Source organism: Tachysurus vachellii, chromosome 24 (assembly GCF_030014155.1).
Source record: "Tachysurus vachellii isolate PV-2020 chromosome 24, HZAU_Pvac_v1, whole genome shotgun sequence".
In the NCBI taxonomy this organism is placed as follows: Eukaryota; Metazoa; Chordata; class Actinopteri; order Siluriformes; family Bagridae; genus Tachysurus; species Tachysurus vachellii.
Window position 1 is genome coordinate 3,907,239 of NC_083483.1, and position 10,622 is coordinate 3,917,860.

The 10,622-nt window shown below is 38.0% G+C and overlaps 1 long non-coding RNA gene across 1 annotated transcript; it reads right to left on the reverse strand.

Moving 5' to 3' along the window:
* Nucleotides 1-8,848: 8,848 nt before the first annotated feature.
* Nucleotides 8,849-10,265, reverse strand: LOC132839114 (uncharacterized). The gene is made up of 3 exons (XR_009647698.1): nt 10,038-10,265; nt 9,431-9,489; nt 8,849-9,227 (listed from the first exon to the last, which is right to left on the reverse strand). It is a non-coding gene; the product is annotated as an uncharacterized LOC132839114 (long non-coding RNA).
* Between the last annotated feature and the right edge of the window lie 357 nt (nt 10,266-10,622).

Genomic DNA, 10,622 nt, shown 5'->3' on the forward strand with positions numbered 1-10,622 from the left:
ACAAGTGCAACCTTGGAAGAAGTCCTTTGTCAGGCGGGCATTGAGAATTGCAGTGTTGTCCTGTTGAAAGACCCACAGACATTACCTCACAGACGAGGGCCCTCGATCAAGAGGGATTCCTGCTGCAACATGTCCACATAGCCAGCCGCCATTTGACGCCCCTGCACAACCTGAAGCTCCATTTTCTCATTAAAGGAAACAGCACCCCAGATAATGATAGAACTGGGTAGAAAACATCTCCAGTGGGATCTCCTTGTTATGCCAGTATCGTTGGAAGCCATCAGGACCATCCGGGTCAAAATCTTTCCCTGTCCAATTTTTCCCGTTCCATCATTCAATGTCCCATGTTTGGTCCTCCCTTGCAAATTAAAAATGGGCAAGTTTGTGGTGTGGGAGGAGACATGCATTCAAAGACTTTTTTGTTCTTTAAACCCTTCTCTTGCAGATGCTGTCTTATGGTTATTGGGCTGCAGTCAGCATTAGTAATGGCCTTAATTTGGGTCGAGGATCGGCCTGTGTCTTCACAGACAGTCCATCGGATCCTTGGGCTCATTGCAGGTGAAATTTTTTTGTGTCTACTTCTTCTGTCCTACTGCGTCCAACCTCGGCAGCAATGGCACGTTGCGAGAGCCCTTGCTTGTGCAGCTCAACAATCCTGCCACATTCAAAAACAAAAAGCCTTTTTGCCATCTGGAGATCATGACAGTATGACTGCCTGAAGGACATTTACATTAAAGCCATATTTTTGCACAGATTTTAACTTTTAAAGGCTATGGTCTTAAACCTTCGATCAGCTGATGACGAGCCTGTTTGAGTTTAAATCTTTTAATGTACAAATCTATCAAATCTACAGATTTATTTGGTCATCAAAAAATAACACAGGAAACAAAGAAAGAAACAAACAGTTGTATTGATTGATGTTTTTGTTATAGTCATTTCTTTTTGCTCTGCAGTAACCAAGGAGAAGTCGCTTCATTTTTTCAGCAAAGGTATTTCCCATTATTGTTATTTGTAGCAATACAATTCCAATGGGTGTACAGAGAGTGAGAGAGACAGAGAGAGAGAGGGGGAGACAATAAAGTAAAAAAAAGTTAATAAAATTGGAGTTTTTGTGAAATAAATCATGTTGTTGGTGTTGACCGACTCATTTGTGTGCTCCTTTACTGATGAGTGTGCTACGTCTTGACCCATAAATGTTCTTCAGCCTTTTTCATGTGTATTCAGATGAAGCATGGCTTTTACACACAGAGCTTGCAGGAGAAACGTTGGAGAAATTGGCAGATTGAAATGGCTGAATGCACAGTGGTGAACACCTCAGATTTCACTTATTCCCACAAACCTTTTCCATTAGAGTTACATACAAAACAGCTGTTAGAATATTATGCACTTATGTCCACAGTGTTTTAATTTAAGACTCATTGTCGCTTGAAGGACACAGCTGTACCTTTGGCCCTCGGCCCTCCAGCACAATCAGTGAAGTCGTCTGTGAAATTACTGATAAGGAGCAAGATTTTGCTAGGAAAATTATTTGGTAAATGATGCAGCAGTAGTAAGTAGGATGGATATAACTTCAAGGGCTTGTGAGTACTCCTCAGTTGTTATTGACACTTCTGACAGTTACCATGTGGAAGATCAAAATTATGGTGGATCAGTTACAGTCATCAAGGTCACTGGAAATGAAAATTGAAGATGAAGATGAAGAAAAATGAAGACTGGGTCATTGGAGAAGTTCACAGTAAAGACCTTTGTTCAGTGTCAAAGGTTCAGGCAACACAAGTAAAGAGTTTTAACAATGAAGAAAGTCACAAAGGAAATCAAGAAATATTCAGTGTTCCTCTTTGCTTGAGTGAACTGATGATGTTCTGAAATACATTTTCCGTATGATAAAGCAGGGGATTAAAACCCCAGCCAGGTACAGCCAACACAGAAGAATATTTAAGTAGAGTAACACCATACATGCTTGGTATGGCAGCATCTCTGTTTATCAGTAATCTGATCCTGGATTACTGATTATTGAGGTGTTTTGATGATGAACGAAATTTAAATCCATAAAATTAATGATATTTTTGGAGAAACCAATGCTATGATTCTAATAAGATGATGGTGAATTTGACAACATCTTAGCAACTGAAACATTGGTGCTCATGGTGGTAGCCATTAATCTATCATGGAGAATTCCAATTATGTCCTTGCTCATGAACAATATGAGAAATCCAACATTATCAGAGAGAGTCTTTGCAGACTTCATGAATTTGGTGTTCAGGTTTTCGCTTTAAATTGAAATGTATCATCAAAATATTTGGCCATGATAAAACATTATGGTACTGATCTCAGCCTTTGGTCAATGCTTTGCTTCTTCAAGGGTTTAACAAGAGGTAAGATGGGAGTCACTCTAAAGAGGACCTGCAGCTTGGCAATGGATTGAAGATTTCTATGAAAATAGAAATAAACAACCAGAACAGCATTTTAGTAGTCATGTGGCAAAAGCTATGAATGCTTTGATGATGCCTTGAAGCACAATGAGTTCACAGGAAGTGCTGCAATCAGGCAGTTGTTTGTGCACTGTTGATGCTGCGTTTGATGTCTTCAATAGTCTGTAGAACCTTTTATTCTTGGAAAAGTTTTTAAGCTACAATCAAGCTGTCAACTAAAGAGCATGCTGAGATCATTTTAGAAAGAGCAGAATGCCTGAATGTTTCTGTGGTTGAAGGTCCAACATTATGGTAAAAATGGTAACGCATCCTGTAATGCAAACGAATTGCTGAGCCCTTGAGCAAAGCCCTTTATGTTTTGTCAATGTGGATAAAGTAATGTAAATTTAAGACCAAAATTGTCAGGAACAGCTTGGACTTCACTGTCTGAACAATAGAAGGGACGTTTTGTCTTGTGTAATGTGCTTTTTTTTTTTGTGTGTATCATCTATGTTTCCCCGCCTTATCCTTAATCTGTTCCTGCTTCTACATACCTGTTCCTTGTGCTTTAATGATTGTTCTCCTTATTTATACCAGTTGTCTTGTGTCTATTTTTTACTGAGTCCTTGTCTCTTTATTTGTTGTCTTAGATTCCCTTCTCTTTGGTTTGTTGTTGTTTATGTTCCCGGTTTCCTGGTGTTTCTTCCATTTTGTTTTTTTTTTCTCCCCTAATAAACCCCCTTTTATGTTATCCTACATTTGGGTCTGGATTTTTTTATCTGCAAAAGCATCTAAGACAGAAGGGCCCAGCGGGATAGCCTCTAGCCTGGCACCAATCATCTGTGGAGCAACCACTCTGGACTATTCTTTCTGGCCTTTTTTTTCTCGGTGGACATGGCTCTACATCTGTTCCTGTAGGGGATGCCACTTCACTTCCTGTGTCCCCATAGTTTTTTCCCAAGTGCTCGTCTGTGGACGTCGCTCGGCCTTTGTGCCACGCCACTGTGTGCCTCGCTCCACCCACCTGACTCGCCACCAAGATGCTGAAATGAAGGCAGTCTCTTTGAATACTAATGCAGTGATCACTTACATCACAGGCTTTATAGTGAAGATCACCTGCCTGGAACCACACTTCAGAACTTTTCTTCTTTTGAAGGCTAGAAATGCTGCCTGTATATTCTTCTCAGTGGGTGTGGTATTACAGCAGCCACAGTCAGATGGTATTCTCTTCTTGTTTTATTTTTTTCCAAAGTCACTTTGCAAGAAGAGAAAACAAAATGGACAAAAGAAAGTAAATCAATATTATCCATTTTTATGGAGATCTGTGATGAGTTGTCTGTGTGGTTCATGTCCTTAAATGCATCTATGGTTCTTTTGTTAGGTGGATATGTTAGGTATAACAAATGAGAACTCATGTGTGGCACACACAAGAACCAGTGACATTGAACATGCACTGACAGTGAGCAGGTAAGTGCCAAGACATAACCGAGAAACAGAGAAAGGCATATTTGTAAAAGGCAGGCCTGTCTGTCACCAGAATGATCAGTACCAATTAACACATTATTTACCTTTATGATATTTGGCAGATGCCCTTATCCAAGTGACTTTATGTTTATCTCATTTATACAACTGTGAACTTGAGGGTTAAGGACCTTGCTTAACAGTAGCAGCTTGGCAGTGCTGGGATTTAACCTCAGTATTCCAATGTCTTCAGCACTGAGGGACTTCAAAATCAGAGGGTGATAAACAAGCCAAGGTCTTAACACTACAATGTCAGAGATCACCAGTCTAAGAAGCAGAATCAGGTTTAGATACAAGGTAATTCACAAACAAGACATCCATCACACAGGAAGGTCATCCACAATAGGAAGTCTATTGCACAGGTAAGAAATGAGCAATGATAAAAGGAATCAAGTACTCGGGTAAGTAATCAACCGTCAGAGATCCAGTACACATTCTAAATTATAAAGCTAATTTAAAATTATTCCTTAAAGTGCATGGTTTTAGATTTTTTTGTAGTTATTTACAACAATGTATAAACTTCTTGCTTTATGCAAAGCAATAATGCCTTATATTGAACCTTTTTATCTAACAAAATATCTAATACATGTAATAAATGTATAAGAAGCACTAAACAGCACTAAACTAAACAAAGTTTATATTTTTACACGAGGAATCTTTAAACACGCATCAGAACAAGTAGTTGAGCTGTGCAGATGTGATCCTCAATGAATAAACTGTGAAATATGATGAAATCTTGTTGAGAAAGTAACATACATTGTCATTCAAGCACCTATAATTGGTTATTCACAGCAGTGCCATAAGGTACCAAGCTAAAAGTTCTTTAAGTACTAGTAGTACTTTAAGGACAGTGATGCCAGAAAGAGTGATTTTCCACTCCCACAAAGAACCTTATAAGTACATATGTATAAAAGATCTCTGAAGAACCACTTACACCACTTACTACCAAGAGCTTGATAGTTAACAGAAGAAAAGGATGAAGCCAATTACAAGAAAAATGGAAAATCCTTTATTAAATTAATCACAATTTACAGCATCCATAAATTTAATTTATAAACCACCGATTCATTTTTATGAGTAGGCTTTACTAAGAAGTAACTTAAGATGTTCCTCCTTGAAGAAACAGTAAGTGGCATTAAAGAGTCAGTTGGTTAACTAAACAAGAAAGCATTACTTAGTCAACATTTCCTTCTTGAAGATAACATTAAGAAGACAATACAAATGGTCTCCAAAGACAGCTGAAGACTTGGAAAAAATAAAACAGCAATTGGCAATTGTATTTTCAATTTGAAGACAAAGGCCTCAAGAAACAAAAAAGCTTTTATAACATTATTGGGATAGTCAAATCAACACAATGCAGGCCGAAGAATGCCGAATGCCAGAGCCAAAGCAACCTCCTACATCATCCCAAACCAAGAGATTTCCATACGTTTTGACAGTTTCTCCCTGTCTTTCATGTGTATTCCCATCACAGCCACCTAAATCCTCTCCGTGGAAATTGTAGTCACCAGAACCAGTCAAAAGTCAGATCTGGCACCATAAATGCTAAATCTCGAATCACAGTAGGGTCAGATATCTTATGATGAAGAGGAATTTTTTTTATAAATGTACCTTGTCAAGAGTAAAAAAACTCATCCTTGCTCTTTAAAGAGACTGGGCAGAAGCAAGACAGCCACATTAATCATCTGGCATGTTGATTGAAACATACAGCATTTAAAAAGAATAAAAACCTCAGTGAGATGCCTTGCTATTTGATGAAGAAACATTTTATTCTTTAAACACATTTTGAAGTTGCAAACCTTATTGTGTTTAAGTGTAAAATCGCTTTTATCGAAGCAGGGTTTAAAAGGTGATCTGATAATCCATCAAAGACCTTTATCACATCACCCATTTCCTCTAGGGATCAGCACATCAGTCTACTCTTAAAGAATCAGTTCATCATTTACTCGCCCTGATGACATCACTTCCAAGCTTGTAAGAGTCTTTCCGCTGTAGATTTGACATTATTTGAGGTTTGAGTTGCAATATTAGATGTGTGTGCTGATCCATGTTTTGATTTGAGAGTGAATCAAGGCTTAATTTTGATCTGTTCATCAAGCAAATTGATTGTGTCACTTCAGAAGACTTGGAAAATACCAGTTGATCCATATGAAGTCATTTCGCGCTACCTTTATTGTTTTTTGAGCTTGAAAGTGGCCCAGTGGGGTTTCCTGCATGTGTTGATGGAGCACATTGGAAAGGTAGGTGACAGTGCAGTAGAGTGTGGAAGATTTTTGATCAACACTTTTTTTATGGGCTATTTATTTGAAGTTAGCTGTGTTTTAATGGTTACAGATTGCAGTCTGATTAAAAGAGAGACTATATGGATGACCACAGTGACGCTGAAATATGATCATCATGTTCGTTTAGAGACAGTAATTTTGGAGATAAAACATCGTTGATCACTGACCATCATCATCATTATATGATCGAAGTTAAATACATCAAAAAGCATGTAAGGTTTAAAAAGCTGGACTGCTGCTTTCATATATTTCTATCAGCCACCAAGGGTTAAGGGTTTCAGGCAGTCAGGCAAAAAATTTTATTTGCAAATAATATCAAATAAAAAATATAATTTGCCTTAGAGGTGAAATGAACTGCATCACACAAAAATAGACCAGAATACATGAAGATGATTACTCTTCATTCATCCACTTTTCTAGAATTGGCTGATTTGCTGTGTGATGGCAGACAGGATGATCTCCATCTGAGAGAACTGCAGATGGAGCTCACAAAGTGCTTTTTTCATGGCTTCAACCAGATTCAGACTTCTCTGTTGGCCTAAATTATTGGAATGAGAAGAAGATCTAGAGGTGGTGGATAAAAAGGAGACGGTCACAGCACAGCATTCCTCCTCAATGACCAAACCAATGACCTGGGGCATTTAAGTGGAAACATCAGTTCTATTTTGGAGCTATTAGTTAGCTATTTCTGTTTTGCTAACATTCTTCAGCACCTATGGTAACACAAGCTACCTCTATTTACTGCATGTTTTTTTTTTCTCTAGCTATTAGCTTGCTAGCTATTATGTTTACTCAAGCACCTGAGGTAGCACAAGCTAGTTCTATTTTGTAATCACTTGTCTGGAACCTTTAGTTAGCTATTTGCTATTTAATATTAGCTATTAGCTTGGTAGCTATCATGTTTACTCCAGCAACTGTGTAAACATGAGATATATTCTATATTTATTACCTACTTTTTAGGAGATATTAGTTAGCTATTTCTGTTTAGCTTATATTCCACAGCACCTGTGGTAACCCGTTTTATTTATTGCAGACTATTCTGGAACTATTACCTTGCTAGTTATGTTTCTTTCAGCACATTTAGTAATATGAACAAGCTCTATTTACTACCTATGTTTTTTCTGGAGCTATTAGTTTGCTAGTTGTCATGCTTGCTCCAGTAATTTTGGTAAAATTAGCTATATATTACACACGTTTAGCTATAAATTTTACACTTTTAGCACTATTAGCTAGCTAGTTTTGTTCAGTTAAGATTTTCCAGCACTTGTGGAGTTAGAACTTAGCTTTATTTGCTATTAGCTAACTAGCTGTTATATTTACTCAAGCACCTGAGGTAACATAAACTAGTTCTATGTATTATCCACAGCCTCTGATTGATTCAATCCAATTCTGGCTCCACCTCAGGCCACACCTCCTGGCCTTTAAACTCCAACTGTTCCATTTGGGTACACAAAGAAACATTTTAAAACTGTTCAAGTGCCACAAAGCCGAAGAAGCAATACACAAAATTTTATATTAATACTCTAAATGTCATATTTCAGCTCATAATCGATCTCGTGCTGGAGAACCGAGATCTACATATTGGATTTCATGCGGTGGGTGATGAATCGCTGCTGTATCAAAGGTTATGATGATGGATGCCGAAACTCACTTGATGCTGGGAATGAATATGCATCAGCCCAGCGATTATTTAAGCATTCCTTTTTACAGGTAGAAGAAAAGCTGTTAACAGTGAGTTATTTAATAACAGAGAATGCGGAGCCTCACAAACCTGCTCATCATGTGGGGAGTAAAACAGCAGCATGACCTCCATCAGCACCAGAGCCAATTAAACTCGCACATATAATTACACTCCAATTATACACATAATTATCTAACACCTTATAATGAATAGAAAAGATGAATATAAGCTAATTGCTAATCACACACTTTATACCAAATAAGATCAAGAGATGGTGTGCTTTAGATCCATATTTATTTCAGTTTTCCATTTTCCCTTAACGTTTTTGCCTTTCCATTCCTTTTTTTCTGTTTCCTAGTTTCATTTCATTGTCCATTGTATATATTTTTTTGTCCTTCATCTAGCCTTATAATGTCTGTGTTTTCTTTCTTTCTCCAAACTTTCTTTCTTTATGTTACATGCAGGGACGAACACTGCTGATGCAGTGTGGATGGCAGGGTCTGCACTGTTGTGTCGATCTCTTGGTTTTTGCAAATCAGACCCACTTGCAGGATTCAGTGTGTGCGCTGCTTTTATTTAACACACAAAACCTAACAAAACTTGAAATGTTACTTGAAATGTAACAAGGACAAATCATAACTATGATATGGAAACGTAATTACCTGAATAACTGTGCCCGGGCACAATGTAATATCGCAAATAATGACTCAATAATCAAGAGAACAGGACAAACATATATAGAGCAGCGCTTTAAGGGTAACAAGGAACAGGTGAGAAAGCAGGAAAACACATTAAGAAAGGGAATGACACCACCCACAAGAAAACAACAATGTATACATGAATAAACCATTTGCCTGGCCCACCTAGTGGTCTGGCAAAGAACTATTCCTGACACTTTTTTCTTTCTTTCTTTCTTTCTTTCTTGCTGTCTTTCTTTCATCTCAATGGGTCTTTATAGTTTTTAATTTCCTTCTTTTTTATTTCTTTCTTTATTTCTGTTTTTGCTTCATCAGTCTAGTCCAGGTTAGAATTTAACGTCTATCCCAGGTGTCTCAGGTACACACGAGAAGAAACCAGCAGTGCTGCTGTTTAATCAGAGAGTGACACAGGTCTCAGAGGACACAAATCTCAGCACCATGTCTAGGAGAAATAAATGAGATTAAGAGGTGAGTGTATTTTGAATATATCTTGTCCTCTGGGTCAGTCCTCTCTGCTCTATCCTTTCTTCTTCTTCTTCTTCTTCTTTTCATTTTTCCTCCTAGTGCCATTGGGGCCCACAATGTATCCTTCATGCAAACGAATATTTCATGCCATTTCTCTCTGAGATTCCTCCTAAGGGGGAGAAAAATATTTAATTTTTAAAACGGAGCCTGGCCTCTGATATGCAAGAGCAGCTGATGCAATTCCAATGCTGAGGCATGGTGTAGCAGTGCAATGCTCTGTCGCATCACCCTCAGGCTTTCCCTTTACATTTTACAGCCATGTGTTAATAATTAATAGATTCATATATCGTAAAAAAAAAAAAACAGCAATACCTGAAATATTCATATGAAGATCCTTGGTTTACCTCATTGGATTATAAGGCTTGATCAGTCTAAACAAGAATGGCAGACATGTTTTAAAGGATAAAAACTCAAGATAAAAATTTAGAAATTTATATTTTTGAATATTTTTGAAATTTGATAAAAACCGACTGGTGATTGTTTAATGTTCAACTTTTTTTTGTAACTTTTTACTTTTGCTTTTATTTAGACATGCATGGCTTTATGTGTTTATCTCCTCTCCATCTGCCATCTACTTTCAATCTTTTATCCCTTCTACAACTAATTCCAACATAGAACATTCATGAGTAAAATTTGGTACAGGTGTCTGATCCTTACTACTCACTTCCACCATTCACAAACTGATGTTCACATACCACCACGCCCCATTCCACACTGCACGTTCTTAATAATTCAAATTCATAATAACTCCACAGGCCATTCCCCTCAGTAGCTGAACTGAAGTGCTAGCCAATTCGTCCCCAAAATCAGTGGACAGGTGAAACTGGGCTTAACTTCTGGCAATTGTATGTTTTTTCCAATAATTACACATTCAACCAGAATCCACCAAAACATGGTATGTACCTCATTGGACACTTACCAATATGTGCCACCTCCATCATGTGTCGCTGGTCCTGGAAGCACCTTAAAATGCCAATAGACTAGCCCAGGCCTTACTTCTACACCTGTGTGTGCACCTGTGGGGAAGAGGAAACAAACATGGGGGAAGAAGGAGGGGATGTCTGTGTTTGGGAAACCTGACTCAGTGGGATGGCCCACTGTTTCCAGGGAGGAAAGGGAAGGAGAAGCTAGTAGAGAGAGAGAGAGAGAGAGAGAGAGAGAGAGAGAGAGAGAGAGAGAGAGAGAGGGCTTGCATGCCAAATAGTCCTCTGCCAACTGGACCTCCGCCAACTGGATCGCCACTTCTAGCAATGCTGGACAGTGGCACTGAACCTTTTATAGAACATTCTGCTTGGGTAACGACATACTAAAGAATTTTTTTAACTTAATACAAAGATGCAAAGGATGAAATGTTTGCTTAGCTTTAAATATACCAATTATCTCAATATCTTTCACTTCAGATGGATAAAAGATGCATCCATTCGTTTAAAAATCACCAATTCCAAAATCAGCACTAGCTCAAGTTGACTAGCCTTGTTTGGCCTATTAGTTTCTGTACTAAATA